Raw genomic sequence first — 25,085 nt, 5'->3', positions numbered from 1 at the left:
GGTGGGGACAGCCGTCGTGCCCACCCTGGGGACACTGGTATGAGGACGGGGGCTCAGAGCATGTGCAGGGCACTGCCCAGCACCAGAGGATCAAGTGAACGGCTGCTTCGTTCTCCCGAGGCAGCTCTCTGGGCGGGGCCTCCTCCTGGGGCTCCAGGGCCCTGCGGTCCGTGAGGCCACCAAGGGGCCAGCGCCCCCTGGGCATCTCCTTCATCAAGAAACCTCCAGTGGGTCTGCCTGCCTGGGGCGCGGGCCGGTCCTCCCCACATCCGGCTCCCAGCCTGACCTGCTCCTTGCTGCGGACCCCTGGCCTCACCGGGGAAATCTGCAGGCCCCGACACCACACGCTTGCTTTTAGCTCTGAACTGGCATCTGTGTTTGTAACACTTTCTTAGGAACACGGAGAAAGGAGCCACAGAGATTTGCACAGTTGGATTTGTAGGGAGTATCCGCTCCAAGGGGTTGACTTCTCCTTTCTCCCAATACATTGTTATTATAACACATTCCAGATGCTGAGAGATGGCAGGGCCGGGGCTGCGTCTTCTGCCTCTGACTCTGTCTTTTCCGGAAACAGAGGCACGACCAGTGTGATGAAGTATTTATCTGTTGTATTGGGCCCAGGACCTGAATCCAATAAGTCCACAGCTAAGAGAAGTCGATTTACAGGCAAATAAGACTCTGACATCGGCCCTTAAATAGAAACTGTATTATGTAGACACTGATCCTGTCTCTGTGGGAAGCAGTGTCTCAATGGTACCTTGGCTTGTTAACGCTAAGCTTAATTGCTAAGGGTTATTTACCCAGATGACTTTTTGATCATCTCCAATCTAAACATCAGTAGCCCAAAGTGAGGACCCAGGAGCCCAGGATGAGCTTAAGGGAAGAAATAGAAGTGGTAGGGAAGGCGCTGGGCCCTGAAGGCTGCTCTGTCCGCAGCCGGGCAGCTCCTCTGGGGCTGGGGCAGCACCAGTGGGCAGCTGGGACCCTGGGCACACGCTGGTTCCTTCCGAACTGGGGAGAGGGTCTTGCTCTTTTCTGGGAGTCAAATCGAAGTGAAACCAGAAGAAGAATGTAGCCCCCTTGGAGTCACTCAGCAGAGGAAGCCCAGACCAACAGAGGGCTGTGCCTGGAGCTCCGCAAGATGCCCGTGGCCAAGGGAGACACTTGCAAACCCGACGGCACCGAGGGTGCACCTGCAGAGGAGGGCAAGGACGCCTTCCTGGCTGAGCTCAGGAGGCCACGGCAAAGGTGGCCACGGATGAGAGGCCCGGGGAGGGCCTGGGTCCTGGGGGCAGCCCACCTGCCACGGCTCAGTCGTGTGACCTGGGACAGCTTGGTGGTGATCACGGTCCCCGCCTCAGAGGGTGGCTGTAAGGGTTGCAGGAGCTCAGGCGTGTCACACGCTCAGGACAGAACCTGGCGCCTACGAAGTGCCCACAAGTTTTAATAACGATAATAAGCATCATCATTATATTGTTGTTGTTCATTCCACCTTCCAAGGTGAGCCCAGCATCTCCCATTTGCTTTGCCGCCTTGGCTGGTTTCCCAGCACCAGAGGCTGGCTCTTGTCCTGGGGCCTGCGGATCCCACAAACGCTACTCCCCAGCCCTGGGAGGGTACGAAGCCGGTGAGCTCTGTGTAGAGCCGCCTTTGGCTGCGGCAGGGTGAGGTTCAGGGTGGGAGTGCTCGGTGGAACGCCCCCCACCCTCCGTGAGCTCGTCTGAGCCCCAGCAGGAGCTGGGCGGGTTCTGAGAGGTCCCCGCGGGGCCCCCAGGACCCGATTCCTCATGGCAGTAACTGGCAAGAGGCAGGAGGCAGGGGCTGGTGGGGACGGGGACACACCGGCTGGAGTGGGCTCTGCTCTGCCAGAGAAGCTCTGGACGCTCCTTTTGGACGGGCCCGAAGGGTGGCTGGGCTTTCACACCGAAGGGGGGTCTGGGTGGGTCAGAGGTAGGCGGGTGGCAAGGAGACTTCCTCCCTGGGCACCAGGGCCTGGACATCCCGAGTAGGCGGGCTCCGTCCTTGACCCTGGTCGGCACTGCTGATTGACTCCCAGTGCGAGGGACGCGGGCTTACAGGGGGCTTCTGGCAGCAGGAGGTGTCTCGGCCCTGGACTGGGGGGACCCAGGCCACTCTCGGGGCGCGATTGGTGAGGAGGAGGACGCTCCAAGGCCCCTCCTCCTGTCGGCCCCGTTTCTGACCTGGACACCCCGCGGCCATCTCAGAAGCGCCGAGGAGCCCCGACACCCACCGGGTTCTCACACTCCCCGGTGGTTTTAGTAAGAACAGCCCCTGTTTGCATCATTTGTTCAGCTGCGAAGTAGCTACCGATTCTTCCGAGCGGTGAGCTGAGCGTTCCCTTCAGGTGACGGGGGAGGCTCTGCAAAAGGCAGCGTTACCTTTGCCTCATTGAGAGGGGCCCCGAGACACTCCAGCCGCCGGCAGCCTCCCGCGTCCTCGCTGGGTTGGGGTCAGAGGGTCACAGAGCAGTTTGTGACGGCTCGGTCCAGACTTGAGAAAGCTGTCAGAGCAAAAAGGATGAACACGGCAACCCTTGCCGGGGGTGGGTGTCTCACATGCACGATTTCTTTTCTTTTTTTTTTGAAGTTTAGTTGATTTACAATATTATATTAGTTTCAGGTGTATAACATAGTGGTTCAATATTTTTATAGATTGTACTCCATTTGAAGTTATTACAAAATAATGGATATAATTCCCTGTCCTGTACCATATATCCTTGTAGCTCATCTATTTTATACATAGTAGTTTATATCTCTTAATCCCCTATCCCTATCTTGCCCCTCCCCCTTCCCTCTCCCCTTTGGTAACCACAAGTTTATTCTTTATATCTGTGAGTCTGTTTCTGTTTTGTTTTATTCCTGTATTAGTTTTATTTTTTAGATTCCACGTGTAAGTGATAACATACAGTATTTGTCTTTCTCTGACTGACTTATTTCATTTAGCATAATGCCCTCCAAGTCCATCCATGTTGCTGCAAATGGCAACATTTCATTCTTTTTTATGGCTGAGTAATATTCCTTTGTATATATGGACCACACCTTCTTTATCCATTCTTCTGCTGATGGACAGTTAGGTTGCTTCCATATCTTGGCTACTGTAAATAATGCTGCAGTGAACATTGGGGTACATGTGTCTTTTTAACTTATTGGGGTTTTTTTCAGATATATACCCAGGAGTGGGATTGCTGGGTCATATGGTAGCTCCATTTTTAATTTTTTAAGGAACCTCCATACTGTTCTCCATAGTGGCTGTATCAATTTACATTCCCACCAACAGTGCAGGAGGGTCCCCTTTTCTCCACACCTTCTCCAGCATTTGCTATTTGGAGACTTTTTGATGATGGGCATTCTGACCGGTGTGAGGTGATACCTCTTTGTGGTTTCGATCTGCATTTCTCTAGTGATTAGTGATTATGTGCATGATGTCTAATTCTCACAACTGCATAAGGTAGGCATTCGCATGTCCCCTTTTCAAGTGGGGAGACTGAGGCCGTAGAGCTCCAGTATGTTTCCCAGGCCACCTAGCTAGGAGCTGGTGGAGCTGGAGGTCAAACTGGGGCTGATTCCCCGGCTGTGCTCTTCCACGGCACAGAGCACCGGTGGGGCAAGAGGCCGTGGGTTTGCTTTGAAGAACCAGTGGATGGGGGAGGAGTCCAGAGCTGGCCGGCACGAGAGCTCCTGGCTGGGCTGGGACACGCTCCCTCGGCCCCCAGCACCAGGCATGGGGCTGGCGTCTCTGTCGGAAGACGTGGGTCCCCAGGCAGCCGGCATGCTGGTAGCATTCCGGCCCCAGCGTGGTGCCTTCAGCCTGCACGGGCCCCTTGACAGGGAGTGACAGCTGTGATTCAGCTCCTGCACCAGTGGCAGCAGAAACGCGGTGAAACAAGGGGGAAGAGACTGTAATTACCTCAACACATTGCCACGTTTCTCTGCTGTCAGAATGGTTTTGTTTTCTGATTTATTTTGATCTGCTTGAAAATTAGTTGCTGCAGTGCCTTTGGTGTGTAATCGTGGTCCCGCTAGCCAGCAGTCCGCAGCAGCAGCGTAGGCCCAGCAAAGGTGACTTTCCTCTCCTTTTCCCAGTTTGCGTCCCTGTCTGTGTGTCGGGGCAGGGGGGGGGGGGGATAGCTGTGCGTCTGTATGTCTGTCCGTCCCCTGGCTTCTCACCAGGACCCCGAGAGGAGAGTATCTGGCAGGCTGCCCCCTCCCAGAAGGTTCACGCCCGCACAGTTGTCCCCGGACTCGTCCGCCCCGGCGCCTCCCACGCTCTCCTCCAGCCCACGGGCGGCTCCCCATCTGTTCCATCCCAGCCCGAAGCCCCCACGGGCCCAGATCCACCCTTGACCTGCCACCTCCGTCTGCTTGCAGGTGCCTGGACCCACTCCCGGAGCTTTTGTCCGTGGAACCCAGAGAACCGGGCCTGACGCCCCTCTGCCCACGGACCCACTGCACGCTGTGAGTGGGAAGCTTGCCGTCTTAGTCCAGCTGCGTAGCAGCCTTTGTCTCAGGTCAGGCCAGGAGAAGAAGGGAGCCGCCACGTTGCCATGGAAGCTTAGGTGGAGGAGGGGGGCAGGCAGTGTAGACCGTGAGAGGGAGCGGGAGCCGCCCTGTAGACGGTGAGATGCTTGGTACCTTGCTGGATGGGCGTTCATCAACCGGCTCTCTCGGGAGAGGGCTGCCATAGTGAACACTCCAGAAACAGGAGTTTTAGAGCCAGAAGGAATCTCTGAGGTCCTTGGGGCCAGTGAGTTCATTATTCAGAGGAGAAAGCTGAGGCCTTGGGATGGGGGCAGGGGTCTGCTTGGCGCTCAGCTGGTCGGCAGCAGTTCGGAGACAGGAACCCGGACCTCTGTGGCGTTCTATCCAATAGGGGGCTGGCCGGTTTCAGGATCGAAGCAGACGCTGCCCGGGTGCTGGGGTTTGGGGCATGTGCCCTTTCCTCCCTGGGATTCTGCCTTTGGTACTGCCTTTTGGAGCACATTGGGGATTAGCAAACGTTTATTGCCAAAGAACCCTTTCTTCTAAGAAACCCTTCCACAGGACAGAAAAGGGCAGGGGTGCTTTGGTTCAGTGGTCTGAGGAGGAATGGATGGATGGCCCAGAGTTTACCTGTTCAGCTTCCCCCGTTCTCCAAGGAGGCCCTCAGACGTCTCTCCAGCACCGTTAGGGCCCCATGGAATATACTGAGAAAGCAGTTACGATCCCTGTTACCAGGTCGATAAATTGATGAAGACATTCCCAGCTCTACACCCAAGCGTGGGTCTGTTTGTCAGAGTGATTGAAAGCAGAGACCCGGACGATGGAAGAATGGGCTTCCCAACAGGACAGTTTTCATTAGGAGCCGCTCAGAGAGAGAAGGAGATGTTTGCGGTGTGGGAGGTGCAAGTGCAGCCAGCGAGAGCAGAGAAAGTCTGACGTATACGCTCTGGTTGCCCAGTGACCTCGCCCGGAGAGTATACACCCTGCGCCTCTCCCTCAGCCTGGATCTTGTGCGCACGTCACGAGGGCTGCGGTTTCCTGGAGGAATGATAGCATTAAGCTTTCCTACCAGAGGCCATGCCCTCAGCTGATGCCGAGACTGACATTCGAGTAGCACTTGAGGCCGGGTGGTTCTCCCAACACCCCGTGAGATGCTGTTACTATTATTATTTCTCCCATTTCACAGATGTGCCCTGGGGCACGGATCCCTGGCGGTCAAGGCCCTCGGCAAGGCCCGCGCTCACTCCCCACCCAGCCCAGCCCGGGGAGGGGTGGGGGCGGGTTGGATTCCAGGAACTCTGTCCCGGCTGCTGATGTCCACACAGGGCTCAGAACTGCACCCCATTTTAAATTCTAGGGGAACAGACCAATGGGCAGAGTCACCAGAAGCCAGATGTTTTCTCCTGGTTTTATATCCGCCATTAATTTTTTAAAGATGTTTTTGTTTACTGAGGTGTACTTTTCATACGGTAAAATTCTCCTGTTTTAGGTCTACACTTCCATGAACTTTTTAAAATGGATTTATTGAAGTATAGCTTACATACAACAGACCACATAGTTCAAGCGTGTACTTTGGAAAGTTTTGACCTGTGTGTAGACCCATGAAACCATCACCAAAGTCAAGGGGGTGAGTACAGCTGTCACCCACAGAAGTTTCCTCATGCCCCTGGGTGATCCCTCCAGCTCCGCCCTCCCCACCTCCCCCTCTCTTTCTGTCACTGTGGATTTACGCTTTCCATAGTTTGATATAAATGGAATCTTGTTGTGTATGTACTTTTTGGCTGACTTCTTTCGTTCAGGATAATCATCTTGAGGTTCATGGATGATTGTGGGACGGTTGATAGGTCATTCTCTTTATTGCTGAGGATGTGCCATCTTACGAATAGAACAGAGTTTGTCCCCTGTTGATGGGCCTCTGGGTTGTTTCCAGTTCTGGACTCTTTAAGTAAAAAGTCACTATGAAAGTTTGTGTACTAGTCTTTGTTTGGGCACATGCTTTCTTTTCTCTTGGGTAAATACCTAGGAATAGAGTGATTTCAGCAGGCAGTAAATGCACGTTTAGCTTTTGAAGAAGTAGCCGCGCTGATCTCCAAAGTGGCTGTTCCAGACTGGTGGTTGCCAAGGGGGGAGGAGGTTGGGGGAGGGATGGAGTGGGAGGTTGAGGTGAGCAGATGTAAGCTTTTATATATAGAATGGATAAATGACAGGGTCCTACTCTATGGCACAGAGAACTATATTCAATATCCTATGATAAACCATAATGGTAGAGAATAGGAAAAAAGAATGTAGGTATATGTATAACTGAATCACTCTGCTGTACAGCAGAAATTAACACAACGTTGTAAATCACCTCTACTTCAATAAAGAAAAAGTGGCTGTTCCGTTTTACACCCCATCAGCAGCGTTTGAAGGTCTCAGTCCCTCCACCCCACCACCAACGCTGGTGTGCTCAATGTTTGTCATTTTAGCTCCTGTGATATGTACACAGTGGTATCTCGTTGCATTTCCAACTTGCATTTTCCTAACAGCTAATGACATCGAGCACCTTTTGTGTGCTTACCTGCCAGACTTGTACCTTCTTTGGTGAAGTGTCCATTCATAACTTTTGCCCATTTTACAATTGAGTTGTTTTCCTAATGCTGCATTTTGAGAAATCTTTGTATATTCCAGGTACTAGTTCTTGAGTAGATACGTGCTTTGCAACTATTTTATCTCAGTCTTTGACTTGTCTCCTCTCTCTCATCTTTGTTAGAAACCAGTTTCCGTGTATGTGTGGACCTGTTTCTGGCTCCTCTATTCTGTTTTATGGACCCGTTTGTCTTTACACCAAGAGCAGACTGTTTTGATTACTATAGCTTTACGATAAGTCTTGAAATCAAGTATGTTAGTTACCCCAAGGGTAACTTTGTTCTTCTTTTATCAAAGTTGTTTGGATTATTCTAGGTCTTTTGCATTTCCATATGAATTTTAGAATCAGCTTGCCAATTTCTAAAAAAAAAAAAAAAAAAGTATTTTTGCTTCATGTATTTTGAAGCTCTGTTAAAGGTGCATAAACATTATGACTGTTACATGCCCTGGAAGAACTGACCCCTTTGTTGTTATGAGAAGAACCTTCTTTCTCCCTGGTGAATTTTTTGCTCTGAGCTCTGAGTTGCCTGATATTAATATAGCTTCTCTGGTTTTCTTTTGATTCATGTTAGTATTGTATAGCTTTTTTCATTCTTTGACTTTTAACCCACTTGTGTCTTTGTATTTGAAACAGATTTCTTGTAAAAGCAGCATGTAGTTGGGTCGTGCTCTTTTATCCAGTCTGATGGTCTCTGAGTTCTAATTGGGGTGTTCAGATCATTTTTATTTAATATGATCATTGACATATGACATTAGATTTAAGTTCATCATCTTGCTGTTGTTTTCTGTTAGTCCCATATGTTCTTTGTTTCCTTGTCCTTCTTTTCTGCCTTCTTCTGGATAAACAATACTCATATACTTTATTTTATTCTATTTAATCTCTTTTGTTGGCTTACAAGTTAAAATTCTTTGTTTTGTCATTTTAATGGTTGCTTTAGGGCTCATCATATACGTTCTTAATTCCTCCCAGTCTACCTTCAAGTGTTATTTTATGACTTGACACGTAGTATAGGAACCTTATAATAGTCTGCTTACATTTCTTCCTTCATGGCCTTTATGCTATTGCTGTCATTTGTTATAAACATATACATTGTTTATAATGTTTGCTCATAATACATTGTTATTATCTTTGTTTAAGTAGTCTTTTAAAGGAAAACCACATATACATTTCTGGTGCTCTTAACTCTTTATGTAGATCCACATTTCCATCTCGTATCATTTTCCATTTGCTTTAAGGACTTCCTTTAACAGTTCTTGTAGTGGAGGTATCCTGGTAATGAAATCTTTTGAATTTCCTATGTCTGAAGAAAGTCTCTCTTTTTCACCTTTATTTTTGAGAGATATTTTGACTTAGTATAGAATTCTAGGTTGACGTTCTTTCAGTAATTTTTGAGCTGTCCTTCCACTGTCCTCTTGCTTACATTGTTTCCCACAAGAAATCTGCTGTCAACCTTGCCTCTGTTTCTCCACATAAACATGTCTATGCTCCAGCAACTTTTAATGTTTTCTCTTTATCACTGGTTTTGAGCAATTTGATTATGATGTGCCTTGGTGTGTAAATTTTTATATATATATTTCTTATGCTTGATATATTCATTGAGCTTCTTGAATCTGTGAGTTTATATTTTCAAAATTAAATTTGGTAAAGTTTTGGCTGTTAATTCTATAAATTTCTTTTCAGTATCTCCCACTTCCCTATTCCTGTGGGAATTCTAACTATACATATATTAAATTACTTAAAGTTTTCACACAGCTCACTAACGCTCTTTTCTTTTTCTTTTGTTTTTTTAATCTGTCTTTCATTTCGGATAGTTTCTATTATTATATCTTCAAAGTTTACTAATTTTTTTTTTGCCGTGCATAATCTGATGTTAATCCTAGCCAATGTATTTTTTTTATCTCAGACATTGTAGTTTTCATCTCTAGAAGGACTTTTTGGGTCTTTTAAATATTTTTCATGTCTCTGCTTAAATTTTGACCATATGGAATACAGTTATGACTACAGATTTAATATCCTTGTGTGCTAATTCTAACATCTGTGTGATTCTGGGTCAATTTAGATTGATTTTTATCCTCACTATGGGTTGCATTTTCCTGCTCTCTTGCACTGGATGCCAGACATTGCAAATTTTACCTTGAATAATTCTGAATTCTTTTAAATTCAATTAATTCAAAATAGTTTTATGAATATTCTCAAACTTTATTTGAGACTCAGTTAAGCTACTTGGAAATAGTTTTATCCTTTTTTGTCTTGCTTTTAAACTTTGTTAGGCAGAATCAGTACAGCGTTTAGTATAGGGATAAATACTCCCCATGACTGAGGCAAGACCCCTTGGGTCCTCTGCCCTGTGAATCATGAGTTTTTAAAGTCTGGTTCATAGGCGTCATCCCCAGCTCTGTGTGTGTACTGGGTACTGTTCCCTTTAATCCTCTTGGAGGCGTCTGTGGCAGAAGGACCCTAAGGTGACCCCCTGGCTCTGCTTGTTCAGGCCTTGGTGTAGCCCCCTCCCCTTGAGTGTGAGTAGGACCTGTGACTTGTTTCTAACCAATGAACTATGACGAAGTAATGGAGGCCTTTTCTGTGACCAGGTTATGTTACACAGAAGGTGATGGGATGTCGCTTGCGTGATCAGGTTACATTATGTAAGTCTCCACTTTAGCTACCCGGAGCTGGAGGGCCTCCCAGGGGCCTGGGGAAGCAAGCGGCTGTGCTGGAGGGTCTATGAGCCAGGCAGCCTCTAGAGCCCAGGCTTTCTGCAGCCATGAGGAACAGATCCTGCCTTCCATCAGATCGGGCTTGGAACAGATGCTTCTTCAGATGACGTTGCACCCAGGCCGACACCTCGAGTACAGCCTGTGAGAGTGGACGGAGGGCCCGGCCATGCCGTGCCCGGACTCCTGACCCACAGACACCACGGGGTAATAAGTGTGGAGTGTTTTAACCATTAAGGTTGTGGTGATTTGTTTCCCGGTTCTTCCCTCGGCCCCAAGGGTCTCCCTCACTCACATGCGTCCGTCACCCGAGGGGACCCTCTGCAGGGCAGCTCTTTCCTGTCCAGTGCGCCATCCTCGAGGTCCAACTGCCTTGGTCTCCTCGGACTCTCAGCTCCGTCTCTTCAGTCGCCTGCCAGGCCCCACCCAGGTCCCCCGTGTATGTCGTGGCCTGAAAACTCTTAACAAGGCAGCACGTGAGCAGTCACAGGGTCCACCTGGTGGGCTTTCCATGTCTCAGGGACTGTCCTTTGTTGCTTGATGTCCAGGGTCTTGAAAATTGTTGTTTCAACCATTTTTTCTATTTTGGGTTTGGTTTTGGTTGTTAATGGCAAGAGGGTAAGTCTGGTCCCTGTTATCCCATCTTGGCCAGAAGCAGAAGTCTTCAGTTCTATGAATCTTGTCATATTTCTGTAATCATATGACCACTATTGCAACCAAGATAGAAAGCATTTCCCTCGTCCCCCAAAGCATCCTCTGCCTCTTTATAGTTAACTCTCCCCCTCCCCCCCCAGCACCTGGCAACCACTGATCTGGTTTCCATTCCTATAGCTTTGCTTTTCCCAGAATATCATATAAATGGATCATTCAGTATGTAGCCTTTTGAGTCTGGCTTCTTTCAACTTCGCATGATGCTTTCCCAAGTCTTCAGTGTTACTGCCTGAACCTGCTTCTCATTCCCTCTTATTACCAAGAAGCATCCCATTGTATGGACGAATCACAGTTCATTCAGTGATTTGGGAGTAATCAGTCTAAAGAGCCGCGGATATCCGGGAGAAGGTCAAAGTCTCGATCTCTCTGCTTTCCTTCCCTTCCCTCCTCACCTTCTTGCCCACCCACCCTCCTCCCGCCCGACCCCCTGCCTTCCTTTAGAAGAACCTAGGTGGATTTACCTCATCGTCTGATAATGATGGTTATTTGGAAACCAACCCAGAGCTTTCCAATCCGTGTTCTGCAGGCTGAGACATCGCCCTCTGTCCCTGAAGCCAGACTCCTGGTGGAGATTCTGGGGGAGGAAATCCAAGGGTGACATTTCTGGAGTTGGTGGGCTTGGCTTGACATCGCTCTTCGGAGGCTGCATGGGGATGCACCCAGTTTCTCCCACTTCCTCCTCCTTTCCTGTCCCCAAAGGAAGAACAGTCCTGTGAGCCCAAAGGCGCCCGCTGACCTGATGCATCCCTGGTACGTGGAACTTAGTGCTTGGACTTCACCCCACCAGGAAAGCCTGGGGCGCCTGTCTGAGGAAGCAGGCGGGGGGGCTGGCAACTCCGCAGAAACTGAGAGTCAAAGAAACACCTGGGGGAACTCGGGCCACCCTGAAGGTCCTGGGGCGGTGACTCCGAGGGGAGGTCACGTGGCTGCGCACAGGAGCTCAGGAGGACGAGGAACAGGTGTGCTGTGCACCTGTGTGCAGTGTCAGAGCTGGCCGAGCCCGCTGAGTGAGCTGTCAGGAGCGGGGGTTCACCCACTTCCTGCCGGCCCCAAGGGGGAAGCAGGGGGACAGGCGGGTCTCGGGGGAGATTCAACTCTCGGGCTTGGCCAGCTGCTGGTAGCCCCTTCCTCGTGCTCAGACCTTCGAGCACATGTTAATTAGGAGTGTTTTCAGCTTGAAGTTAACAGGACACTCAGGAAGCCTGGAATAGCCTGAGGGCTGGTCCAGCAGCTCAAGGTGCCCCCGAGGACCCAGGCTCTCTATCACTTCCTGCTTCCTCATTCCAGCCTATTTGTACTCAGCTCCTTTTCTCATTTTTGCCATGGTTGATGCAGACCCAGGCACCACACCTGAGTTCAAGGCGGGGGGGGTGAGGGAGGCGTGGTGCCACCAACAACACTCCGTCCCTTTTAACAGGAAACAGAGGCTTTCCCAGGGCACCCCCCGCCCCAACCACCGAGGTAACACCTCTTGAACTGAATATGCATAAGTATCACCCAGGGATTTTGTTAACACAGATTTGGACGCTGTAGATCTGGGGTGGACCCTGAACTTCTACACTTGGACCGAGCTCCCAGGGTGCGTCAGTGCTCCTGGAAGCTGCATGTTGAGTGCAAGGGCCCAGGCTACTTTTCCTTCATCTCTTTGCCGGGATTCAGTCGGCTGGTTACAACTGGCTGCAAGGCAGGCTGACGAGGTGGCTGCTATTGTGAGCCTTCCCAGTGGACAGGGACAGAAGAGAAGGCAGACGGAGAGAGTGTGGGTAGCAGACCGCCAGCTCGGGTTCTACTGAAAATGCAGGCGTGGCCTCTGATGTCACAAGGCAGACTTGGGACCAATGGGAGCTTTCCTCTCCACGGGGGACCGGTGGACCCGCTTCACTGGCTCCGCAGCCACCCCCAGGGACGGTCAGCGCGTGCGCTGGGCTGAGCGTGGTCGCTGGGGCCGGGACTCTGCACCAAGCACAGTGCCCGGCACGTGGCAGGCAGCCAACTGTGTCTGCTGACCTGGAATGTCCCCAGCGCACCCTCTTATTACACTGCTGCCTCACGTGGGTGCAGTGTGCCCAGCTGAACAAGCGGAACTTTGTTAAAATGCAGATTCTCTTCCAGTACATCCACGATGAGGATCCAGGGTGCTGCTTTTTTTTTTTTTTTTCCAAATCCTCTTCCTTTTTTTTAAAAAAAAATATTTAAATATAGTTGATTTACAATATTGTGTCAGTTTCAGGTGTACAGCTTCAGATTCTCTTCCATTATAGGTTATTAAAAAATAATGAGTATACTTTCCTGTGCTATACAATAAGACCTTGTTGGTTATCTATTTTATATATAGTAGTGTGTATCTGTTCATCCCAATCTCCTAATTTATCCCTCCCCCCTTTCCCCTTTGGTAATCATATATTTGTTTTCTATGGCTGTGAGTCTATTTCTGTGTTGTAAGTAAGTTCATTTGTATCATTTTTTTAGATTCCACATATAAGTGATATCATATGGTGTTTGTCTTTCTCTTTCTGAGTTACGTACGTCACTTAGTAAGTCTGCAGGTCCGTCCATGTTGCTGCAAACGGCGTTATTTCATTCTTTTTTACGGCTGAGTGATATTCCATTGTATCTATGTACCACATCTTCTTTATCCATTCCTCTGTTGATGGACATTTAGGTTGCTTCCATGTCTTGGCTATTGTAAATAGTTCTGCTATGAACATCGGGGTGCATGTATCTTTTCAAATTAGAGTTTTCTCAGGGTATATACCCAGGAGTGGGATTGCTGGATCATATGGTAGCTCTAATTTTAGTTATCTAAGGAACCTCCATACTGTTCTCCATAGTGGATGTACCAATTTACATTCCCACCATCGGTGTAGGAGGGTTCCCTTTTCTCCACACAGGGTGCTGCTTTTTAAACAAGCTTCCAGGGGATCCCACTTTGAATAGAAAGGGACCAGGACATGCAAAGTCAAGGCCTTCTTCCTGACTCACCAGGGCGAGCGGCTGTGTGTGAGGATGTGGGCAGATCCTGGTTACCGACCTGTTGGGGCGGGAGGCCGGGGCGGGGGTCCCCTGTGTCTACAGGGCAGGGGACCTGGACGCCTACAGACCTCACCCCTGCCTTCCCCGGGCCCTGCCTGCTGAAAACAAAAGTGAGCAGCGTACCCAAGTGAGAGCAGAGACCAGCCAAGCTGATCTTTCAACAGCTCCTAAGTCGCTTGGCTCCAGCTGTGAAGCAGGAATGTGGCGCCGTCCCAGCCTGGCCTTCGGGGGGTGCGAGGACCCTTGGGCAGCTGCGCAAGGCCTTGGGCTCAGATGCTTGAGCCTCCCGGGCAGGGAGTCAGGAGGGAGGGAGGGGGAACAAGAAGCCCATATTGGGGGATGGGGGGAGGGGAGGTGGGAGCTGAGTTCTCCAGAGCTGGGCTCTGGAATTTTTTTTTTAAGTAGCGGGAACTGATTTACTGGAATTTCTTCTGAATTAAAAGCCAAACAAAAAGTTTCTTGCGGTTTCAGTTACACAAGAGGCCACTGCCAAGACGGAATGAATAAAAGCTGACGAGGGCAGAGGCTGGGGCGGGGGGCCGGGGCCCCGTGGAGCCACTCTCCCCTCTCCCCGTTGGGCTCGCTGCCTGCTCTGTGCTGCAGGCTTTTAGGAGAGGAACTGCCTGGACGGGTCTTCCTCCCAGGATCAGAAAGGAAAAGACGGGAGGGATCTGGGCGAGTGCCGTGTCCGCTGTGAGCCGCGTCCACATGTGAGCGATTACTGTGTGATTATCGTGTCTGATTTACGGTAACTCTGCCTCGCTCCCCAGGGGGCCTTGCTTTGCTCGGAGCCCGACCGATGGCAGTTGGACCAGATGGCCGTCCTGGCCCCGAGCTACGAGGCTCTCGGTCAGCCTTGCCCAACAGGAGGCTGCAGCCACCGCCCGCTGCCCCGAGGGCAGGGATGATGCACTTCCACCGGTGACCCCCACACTTCACTTTTCTCGGTGCCCCTGGCCCCCTCTCCGCCACCTTCCTGGCAGCCACAGGGCGGCCGGGCCCCGCGGGTCCCCTTGCTTCCCTCCACCTCCCTGCAGGGACAGGGGCCTGGACGGGACGGGCCTGCCGGATGCTTCTTCCCGGGGGGAGGAGCAGGGGCCACCGCGGGCTGGAGCCGCATGTCTCCCAGACCATGTCCCCGCTCTCGAAACTCGCCGTGCTTCCCTAGCAGGGACTCCCCCTCCTTCGGTCATGTGGGTCGTGAGGGCTCAGGAGAGCAGACAGACCTCACAGCTCTGAACTCTGCACCCTGTGTCATCAGAGCAAGCGCTCAAAGGGGGCCCTGGCGCAGTGTTCACGCCACGGGGATCGCAGGTGCTGCAGACCGCCCCAGAGGGCGCAGGGTCGGAGCCACTCGTGATGGTGCAGCTGCAGTGGGGAGCCCATGGCGTGGAGGGGACCCCCTCCTTCCTGTGCTGGCCCTGCTGAGCAGCTCTGGGAGCCCGGAGCCTGTTCTCTGGAACCCTCTTTGGGTTCCTCCTTACCCCCAGGGGCTGACCCAGTTCTTTTGGAAAGAGCTGGCATCACTGCAAGCTGACTTGTAGACCGTTGTTCTCTCTGAGTTCCCGGCCCCTCTGCCCCCACCCCCCCAAACCCCGTCTCTACCTGACCGTTCCCCGCTCCCTGTTCCCAGCCTGCTGCCAACTCAGAGATGGTGGCCGCCTGCCAGGGGCTATTTTGGGGGCGCGGAGGGGTGTCTTATTAGGGGTAAAAGTTAAAAGTCCAAGGAAGACCTCACCGCTGGTGGAGTTCCGTCAGTTTCCACTGGAGATGGGCAAGCGCTTTTAAAATGCGCAGCTTTTCAGACTTTGAAATATTTGGAGTTACCGCCTTTTAGGGTCGGAGGTCACCCTAGAGACCTTAGTCCAGCCTCCACTTCACAGGGTCACAGGCGAGGAGGCTGAGGCCCAGAGAGGTTTCCCGGGGCCGAACTCTAAGGAGGTAAAGTAGGGTGTCCTGGGCCCTTTGCCCGTTTTCTCACTCGGCTCGTGTGAACCGCGGGATTTTGCTGGAGGTATTAGAATGGACACAGTGACCACGCCCGGAACCCTCATCCCTTGCACCCGGCCACTTCTGTCCTGGCCTTTTTCTTTGCAAAGAACTTTGAACCTAGTCTTTCCATTTGGAACTAATGTCAAAACTCCCTGAGAAACAGGTTTGGTTGTTTACACGAGAAGGGATTCGGGAACCAGAACTTGACCCTCTGAGGATCATCTTTAACAAGGGAACTTGGGGAGATGTCCCAGAGGCCGGAGTTCCTCGAATGCGATTCTTTTGGGGAGGAGCAAGCAGCTGTGAGCCTGCCTTAGCAGGACACCAGCTCTCAGGGCCAGCGTCTGCAGGACACATGCCCGCGGAGCAGCTGTTGGCCCGTGGGGAATACAGTGGGGAGGGGGCCTGCGACCCGGGACCAGCTGCTCTGCTGTACCCCAGCCTCAGGGCTCCTCTGGCCGGGGAAGACCAGGCTTGGGAGGTCCCTGCAGCAGCCCGTGTTGACGGATGTGGGTGATGTGCCGGCCGTTGGTCCCCGCCCTGGACGGCAGGAGGCAAGTGGAGAGGAGGGGAGAGCGCCTAATGCCTAATGTAACTGAGGCGGTTCGCTTGGGCTCTTACAGATGGCTGTCCTCTCGGGGGAGGGAGAGAGAGTCGGGGGATCATTCTCACAAGTCTGTTGTTTTTCTTACTGAGTGACGCGCGTCACAGGATAGCGGAATTCGTCACTTTTCCAAAAGAACGTGTCTCAGGTGCTGACCTGACCTTGGCCAGGACAGTAAGTGGTAGCAGACTTACTACTCCAAGCATACTGGAACCCCAGAGGAATTTTAAACAGATTTTTATTCTCGTTTTTGGGCAATACAATCCAAAGTCCGCGGGTGGGGGCTTGTGTAAGAAATGTGGGTGTCCTGTGCCTGGGCTGGACCACTGGCCTCAGTCACCCCTGCGTAGCGGGGCTCCCGGGGCCCAGATGTGCCTGTTCCCGGTTGGCAGAGGGTCTGTGCGCCATTTAGGGGTCCTTACATGGTAGCCTTTCTTTCCTGTCTGTGGTCTCCTGGTATTCTTAACCGCTTCTCTCCAGCTTCTTTCCAAGGAGTGTTCTAGAGGGGTGTTCCCAGGGGTGAGTGCCCTCCTCGCATGAACTCCCATGAGGGGAGGGTTGTAGGCAACACGGAGTCACCCCTGCCCACCTCGACTGTCGTCCTCACACGGGCCTGCCTGCCGTGTCGCTGGACCAGTGACCAGTGTCCTCGAGGTTAATCCCAGAGGAACGGGGTGCACATGAGTGGTTACATAAGAAGGTGTAGTGTTGAGATCAGCGCCCCGAAGTCCAGCTGCAGCCTGCATGGTCTGGACGTGGTCTTGTCCGTGATAACCTACCTCCGATTCTGTGCTTCTGGGTAAAGGACTCGTGCACCACTGGGAGGGGCCACATGATTCTTTAATTATTCTCATCGGTGGCCACACATCAGAATCACCTGGGATTCGCGAAAACAACAAAAACTGGACACTACAGGCTAATTTAGACCCTTGGTTCTCCAGCTTTAATGGGCATCAGACTCACCTGGAAGACAGGTGAAAACGCAGATTCCTGGGCCCACCCCCAGAGCCTCAGTGGCTCCGGAACGGGGCGTGAGATTTTGCATTTCTAACAAGTTCCCAGGTGCTGCTGACGCTGCCAGTCTGGGACCACGCTCAGAGAATCACACTGTGGTCTCAGAGACGACCCAGCCTCTCTGCGGGTGTGACCAGGCATCAGGATGTTTTCAGACCCCCCAGGTGATTCTGAGGTGCAGCCACGGCTAAAAGCTGCTTCCGACCGTGGGGTCACCGCTTCACTGCTCAGCCTATACCAGGGACCACATGGAGGTGGAGGAGCCTTTGGGGGGGCCTCTGATCCCTGAGCCACCAAGGGGAGCACAGCCCTGCCCGGGACACGGTGGTCGTCCTTGTCCTTCTGGGAAGTGAGGTGAAGGTCCATCCCCCAGCCCTGCCCCTCGGGCGTGAATGTGCAGGACGTGGCCGATGGGAATGGCTTCTGCCCGGAGCTTCCTTCCCCTCGAGCCAGCTTCTCCCTGAGGTCTGATCATGTCTTCCAAGTCATGAGGATGGACTGTTTACCTCGCTCTGGAGGTTCGAGGTTCCCGTGCGGACCAGGAACAAATCACCCGGTGGCCCCGGGACCCAGAGACACAGTCGGCTGCTCGGGGGTAGCCGGGGGCATGCAGGCCACGCCCACCCCCCCGTCCCCACCGAGTGGGTCTGCAGTTGCGTCCTCCTCCTTCAGCCCTTGGGCCCGGGCTGTGCTCCTTGACGGGCTCTGCATTTGCCGAGGCCTCAGGACGGGCTCTTTCTGCCCACTTTGGGCGCCAGGCTGAGTGCCTGCCCTCATGTCCTGTGTGTCGTGTCCTTGGCGGGACCGAGCCTCCCTGGCCTGGTCTCCCTGGGACCCCCCCTCCCCCCGCCCCGCTCCGGGTGTCCTCACTGTGAGTGGCCCCAGGGCCTGGCGGCCCCAGTCAGCGGATTCTGTGGGGCAGCCTCGTGGGCCGGGCGGCTGCTGCAGCAGCCAGTGTGCGTGTGTGACCCGAGGATGACTGACAACGTGAACAGCAGGGCGACACGTGTGGGAGACGAACTTTAACTGCAAGTCCGTCCTCCGGCTCAGCCTGCCTGTGAGGACGCGGAATGCCAAGCTCAGGCTGCCCGGCCGGTGGAGAGGCTTCCTTCGTGCAGAGCGGACGGAGGGGAAGCCCGGGGGCTCTTTGACATCGGAGGCCTTGGATCAGTTAGGCACCAAAGGCAGCCCGGGGGGAGACGTGCGGTGGAGAGCAGAGCTGGGGCAGCCGAGGCCTCCTCTCAGGCATCGCGATGGGGGTGCAGGCGCCGCAGGGCTGGGACGCGGGCGCTCGGGCGGAGAACGGCGCTGTGGGGAGGGCAGCCTGAGGCCCGCTGGCCCGCCGGGCACCCCATCTGCTGGAGCCCGGGAGGGGTGGGCCGGGGGAGGGGAGCCAGCATCTCCAGGCGGCAAAGGCCGCCTTCGAACTCTTTCCTGTAGAAATCTCCAGAAAAGGGATGGAGAAGAGGCACAGAGTCCGTGCAATGTGTGTTTGCCGCCCGGGATCTGGTAGGTTCAGGACTCAGCTCTGTAACGAGCAGCAGGCGTTCGCTCACGTCCGCCGTGCACTGGTGCAGGGCGTCCTGGGGGGAGGGACATGGCCCGGCCCCTGAGGTCGCCGTGCCATTGGAGGACACGGACAGAAGCAGGCCGCCGTTGTACACGTACGGGGCCAGGCACGCAGTGCAAACCGGGGACGCCCAGATCGGCAGTGACTTGTCCGGGTCCTGGGTGACCAAACCCAGGTATTCTATTGCATTTATTTTTTTGCTTACAAGAGACCCGCCTCCCTGCTTTGCCATTTACATGCTCGCACTCACCTAGCTGAACTACTCTCCTGAGAAAAGGAGGTTTGTGTCACAAAGACTCCAAATATTCGCATTTGAAGGGTCACCTGGTCCAAGCCTCCCACTTTTTTTTTTTTTTTGGCCACGCCGCACGGCATGTAGGGTCTTAGTTCCCCAACTAGGGAGCAGACCTGCACCCCCTTGCATTGGAAGCGTGGAGTCTTAACCACTGGACCGCCAGGGAAGTCCCCAAGCCTCCCACTTTAAACGGGAAGATGCTGGAGCCAGAGAAGTTAAGGAAATGGTCCAAAGCGGTGCAGCTAGTCAGCGATGCAGCTCGGGGGGCCAGCTGCTTTCCTGACTCCCAGCTCGGTACTACTTTGATCTACCTCATTGTGTCACCTTTGCAAACATGAAGCCAAGGCAGTCGACGTTCTCGGGCGCTGGTGGCCGGCTGCTCTCACTCTGAAGGAGTAATGTTTTAGCTGGCACAGCAGAGCTGCAGTCTGCAGGTGGGTAAGTGGGAGCGGGTAGAGAACCAGCGTCGGAAGTGGGCCTTCTGGCCGGCACCTGGCTCCTCGGCAGGTGTCCTGGCGGTAGGCGGGTGGGGCACCAGGAGGGGGATGAGGCCGGGACACGGCCTTTTGGAGCCCCCGGCTCAGCAGGGCGGCAGGTGCATGTTTCCAGAGGGGGTGGTGCCAGTCCCTCCGGGAAGCCCTGCAGGGTGGCAGCCCCGTGAGTGAAGCGCTCGAGGATGGGTGTAAGAATGAGAAGAAAGTGCTGGTCAGAGGCGGAGGAAATGCTCTCTTTGGGGAGAAATTATCTGTGTCAAGCAACTTCTTGACCCAAACTTGAAGACCTGGCTAGGTGACCAGAGGGCAGAGGGGACTTGATTCATTGTACCGTCCATGACAAGTGACGAGAGGGACTCAGCCTGGGCTTTATTAGGGGAATACGCTCGGGGCCACTCGGCCCAGGGCCCCTCCTGCTGGACCAGGGCTGTTCTGGTTGGCGTCGTGGAGAATGAGGATGAAGGCTGTGCATAGACAGGGCGTCAGCTTTGTCTGGAGGAGGCGTGCACTTCGCGGGGTCTGCTGTGTGAGGGAAAGGAGCGATCGTCCCGGACTGAAATATCCGGCACTGTCGGCGCTGCTTACAGGATATTTGGGCCGTAGGGGTGCCTTCTGGGCTACTCCAGTGTCTGATCTCGTCCTTGGCTTTCTCGAGTGGGTTGTCTGTGTCCGCCAGACTATGGAGGAGAAATGGTGGTGGTTTACAGCGTGGATTTTGGGTTCTGTAGCCTGGATTTAAATCCTCGGTTCTGTCAACCGCCAACCATGCGGGCAGGTCACTAAACCTTGCTGAGTCCTGGATCCTTTATCATATGAGGTGATAACTCATACATCTTAGGCTTGTTGCAAGGACTAATTGTATCTAACCACCTAGCGGTGGGTCTGGCTCATAGGAAGCCCGAAAATGGTAACCCTTATTAAAATGGAACAGTAAAAGCTCCTTCCTTTGAAGCTTAAAAAAAAAAAAAAAAAGTTATTTGGAAATGGAACAGTCTTTTAATGAAGGAGCCTCAAAATCCAGAAACACCAGCCAAAACAATCAAGATGGAACCCAGACGGGTATTTGTTGGAGGGCTTAGCTTACATACCCCACAGCCCGGCCCCGAGCCAAGGATGGAGGAGGATTCCCTGCACCGCCTACCGGGACTTCCTACAAACTACAGACTCTTTCCCTGGGTCTGGCTCCTTGGTGAGCAGGACCCCAGGGGAGGGGGAGGAAAGGAAGGTAACTAGTAGTTTTGCAACTGTTTTGATTGCTTCAAATTGCGATGTAAATAAGATCTTAGTTAAGAGTCTGGAGATTTTGTTTAGTCTTGTGATCGGCATAAATGTAGTTTTATTAAAACTTGTCAGGGCGGCCTCCTGCAGCGGAAGAGACAGGATTTGGCGGCGACTGAGCTGGAGGCAACTTCCGAGGGACGGCCTCTGGAAGGGGCGTGTTCTGGGTAGCACCCCAGGCCACGTAAGTAAGGGCCGCTGGCCGTCCCTTCCGAGAAGCGAGGGAGGAAAAGGTCACCTAGGCACTGCAGCGGTCCATTCGCCATCAACGTCACCTCTGTTTACTACGCACAGGGAGAGACCTTTCCAGAAACCCTCGGTGAGCCAGAGGGAAAGAGAGAGATGCACGTCAGGGAGCCGTGCCACGTTTCATTTAGAGTTTTGGTTGGGAAGCATGGTTCCAACCGAGAAGGCAAGCTATGGCTGTTTGAGCTTCTCGCTGCTCAGCCGGGTTGGTGACCCGCCGGGTCTGGGGCTGCCGTGAGCCTGAGTCAGTAAGACCCCAGGTGGGCGTCACCAGGATGGGACATAGGGGACAGACACCCGTTAGGCTCCCTAAGTGCCAGCCCTGGTGCTGGCCCCTGGGGAGGCCTGGCTTCCTCCTCAGGAAGGCGATGGTTTGGGAGTGAGACAGCAGGTGTAAACGAGTGAGGGGCAGGAGCCCAGGAGCCGGGCCCAGCCTCTTCTGGAATCTCAGAGAAGGGACACGTGGCTCCTGACGTCCGAGGAGTGGTTCGATCCCACGTACGCGCACGTGTCCTTCTCTGCGTGGTGGGCATGGCTGTGGTGCTCCGTGGTGGTGGAGCCGTCGCACGCCGGACAGAGGGACGGGGCTGGAGGCACAGGGGAGGGGACGTGTGGGAGGAGGTGACCGGTGGCAGCAGCACGACTCAGCAAAGCCACCTCTTCCAGTTCTCAGCCAAGTCTGTGCCCCGAGGGGCAGCCCCTGGTGAAGGGCCAGGTGGCGTGTGTTTCCCATGTCTTAGGATCCCCTCCTGCCTCTACCCCTTTGCGTTCCGTCTGGGCCGGCAGCGCTGGACCCTCACTGAGTGCTGGGGGGACCTGCTCTGGTTCAGGACATTGCCGAGGAGCTTCCATAATTGCTGCCTTTCTTTTATTTTCGGGCGTATTTATTAGTATGAAAAGCCCTTGGCGCTTCAGGAAATCCCACTTCCCACAGCAGCTCTTCTGTACCTTTTTGGGCTGTGCTCAGGCAGAGACACTTGTGTGTGTTACTTGGTTTTTCTTGGGGGCCCTGGTGATGCAGTTCAGGCTGGAGGGGAGTGGACAGGGCACCTGGATACTGAGGGCTCGGGGTTACGTGTCCATTTGACCAGTCGTCTGCACATCCGTCCCGACAGTGGACGGTCAGAGGTGCTAAGTGGCAGCTTCGTGCCCGTGAAGGCCTCTTGCAAGGAGATGGCACTACATTTTTTTAAATTGACATATAGGTGATTTACAATGTTGTGTTAATTTCTGCTGTACTGCAAAGTGATTCAGTTATACATATAGATACGTTCTTTTTCATATTCTTTTCTATGATAGTTTATCCCAGGATATTGAATATAGTTCCCCGTGCTCTGCCGTAGGACCTTGTTGTTTATCCACTCTCTATATAATCGTTTGCATCTGCTCATCCCAGACTCCCACGCCTTCCCTCCCACACCCCACCTCCTTGGCAACCACAAGTCTGCTCTCTATGTCTGTGAGTCTGTTTCTGTTTCATAGATAGGTTCATTTGTGTCATATTTTAGATTCCACATATACATGATATCACATGGTATTTGTCTTTCTCTTTCTGACTTACCTCACTTAGTATGATAATCTCTAGGTCCATCGTTTTTGCTGCAAATGGCATTATTTCATTCTTTTTTATGGCTGAGTAGTATTCCATTGTATATAGGTACCACATCTTCTTTATCCATTCCTCTGTCAGTGGATAATTAAGTTGTTTCCATGTCTTGGCTGTTGTAGAGAGAAACAGCACTACTTTTCATGTGTCACCTGAAGACCACAAGTGAGGGAAATGGGCTCCAGCTCAGCATAGGTGCTAGAACAGACAGAATAGCTTTCCTGATGCAGGTGAACACCACTTTGCTTGTTAGCAACAAGCTTCTGTAAATACGAGTGACTCTCCTCTGATTGTGATGTGTTGACGGAAGTGTGGTTCTATCAGTAGGCAGAGGGATAAACTTAATGTCTATAGTCTTTATATAATTTAAACTGAAATATCAGTTTATAATGTATTACTACAGAGTATGCATTAATAATTAAAATGGAGGGAGTGATTTTCGCTGGATAGAAAAGGAGAGAGTTCCATAGAGGATATATCTGATCTAGATCTTGATTGTAAGCGGCAGTTAGAAAAAAAGTTGTTGGCAGTGGGTAGAGAAGGAAGGAGAGTAACAGGCAGAGGGAGGAACGTGTCCCTGGCGTGACTGTGACCGTGGCTGTGTGTTTGGGGGGCACCGGGTGGGCAGCTGCGGGCGGGGAGAGGGAGCTGGGCCAGAACACGAAGGCCCTGAGTGTCCCGGGAGGTGCGGGGTCTGTCCTGCTGAGACTGGGGGGCCCATCTGGTCTCAGAGGAGGCAGGGAGACTGGTCGGGAGGTCCCGTGGTGGGTCAGAGGGCTCTGCAGCCTGGCCTGCGGCGTCGGGGGCAGGGGAATCAGACAGAAAAAGGCCCACAGCGGGTGGAGGAGGCCGACTCTGGGGGCTGTGGGAGCACATCGCGGAGTGAAGACCGGAAAGGGGAGACAGTCCATGAGGGTGGGGCTTAGGCCCCCCGAGCAGGCGAGGTCGCGCAGACCTGCTGGCGAGGTGCCTTGTCAGTTAACGTGTGACGTGTCCCATAACAGGGAGCATCTCTGGCATCTGCTGGGACCCAGACCAGCGGTCAAGGCGACTTTCCCCATCAGTCACGCAGAAAACCCAAGCGCGGGGGGCCGGCAGTCTCCATGCACGCGGGCACTAGGTGTGTGCGGGTCACGGCTGCCCAGGTGTGGGGTCTCTGTGGCCAGCGGCATCACTGGGCTCGCCCTTCCCGGGGGGGCCTGTCTGGCATCTCCAGGCTTGCCCTCCTTCCTGTCTCCTCTCCCACCGTGTCTTCCGGGGCCTGGATCACCGCGGTGGTCCCCAGCTGGCTCCCGGCGTGAGCCTCCACCACCAGCCCTGTACGCACGCCTCTGCTGGGGCCATCTTCCCAGCCCCCTTTGCCCTTTTAAAAAACCTTCTTTGGCTCCTAGAAGCCCTCATCTGACAGGTGGCCCTTAGCAACCCCCATAAGCCTGTTCCCCGTCACTCTCCTGTCAGAACTGCCAGTACGGCCAAGCTAATCAGTTCCTCACTTCTCATTCACGTCACGCCCCTTCCCATCTCGGTCCCCCCCCCTCTTCTGTCTCCCGAGGTGTCATTCGAGAAACCTCCCTCTGGGAAACATCCTCCTCTGAAGTCTGGCAGCCCGTACGATGCACCTCACATGTTTGGCACGTGGCACGTGTGCCCCTGCTTCTCTTTCCAGGGCAGGGAATTGTCTCCTATCTCCTTGCCTTCCCAGAACCTAGCAGAATTCCTAAAACTTACCCTCTTCAATGAATGTGTGTTGATAATGATGGTTCTGTCTCAACCGAGGGGACCAACTAGGGGCCAGATGGTATTAAAAATGGTAAGGGCTAAGCATAATGACAACACCTACCGCTTACTGATCGCAACGGGTCAGGCCCAGTGCCGGGCCCATTACAGTCGTTACATGATCAAGTTGAGGACACCACCCCCGGGTCAGCATCACCCCCATCTTGCAGATGCGCGGGGTCACCCGCATGTCCGTAGCGGACGTGGAGGGGACTGGCTGTCTGTCCCAACCGCCAGACCCCACCCGCAAAGTGCATCCTCTGTCCGATCTCCCGTGCTAGATCGCGTGGGGCTTTCTCGTTGTTTTGTCTTGTGAACGTGTTGTTTCTTTATCCCTGTGATTGGGGCCTTGACCCCCCCCCCCAGTATGGGAGCAGCAGGCAGGATGGAAGGGGTGTCACATGCCAGAGCGGGCAGAAAAATGCGGCGGCTCGGCAGGCGTCATGCAAATGGATTACTCGTGCCCCGTGCCTCAGGGGAAAGACGGAGGAATGGCGAGGGAGCAGGGAGAGAGTGTTGACGGGTGATGGGTGAGCACGCGTGTTTATCCGTGCTGATGGGCGGGGGCGTGACGGCCACTCTGCTCTAACGGTGGGGACAGTCCCGACTGAAAAGTGGGGAAGCCCC

The 25,085-nt window shown here is 53.3% G+C and overlaps 1 protein-coding gene across 7 annotated transcripts in view; it reads left to right on the top strand.

Annotated features, from left to right (window-relative positions):
- The window catches only part of CACNA1C (calcium voltage-gated channel subunit alpha1 C), a 556,614-nt gene that overhangs the window by 238,142 nt on the left and 293,387 nt on the right, over positions 1 to 25,085 (top strand). The gene's annotated exons all lie outside the window — the stretch shown is intronic.

The sequence above is a fragment of the Balaenoptera borealis genome (genome assembly GCF_965194805.1).
Source record: "Balaenoptera borealis genome assembly, chromosome: 13".
In the NCBI taxonomy this organism is placed as follows: domain Eukaryota; kingdom Metazoa; phylum Chordata; class Mammalia; order Artiodactyla; family Balaenopteridae; genus Balaenoptera; species Balaenoptera borealis.
Note: the sequence above shows the minus strand (reverse complement) of the source record. Positions and strands in the feature narration are given on the sequence as shown.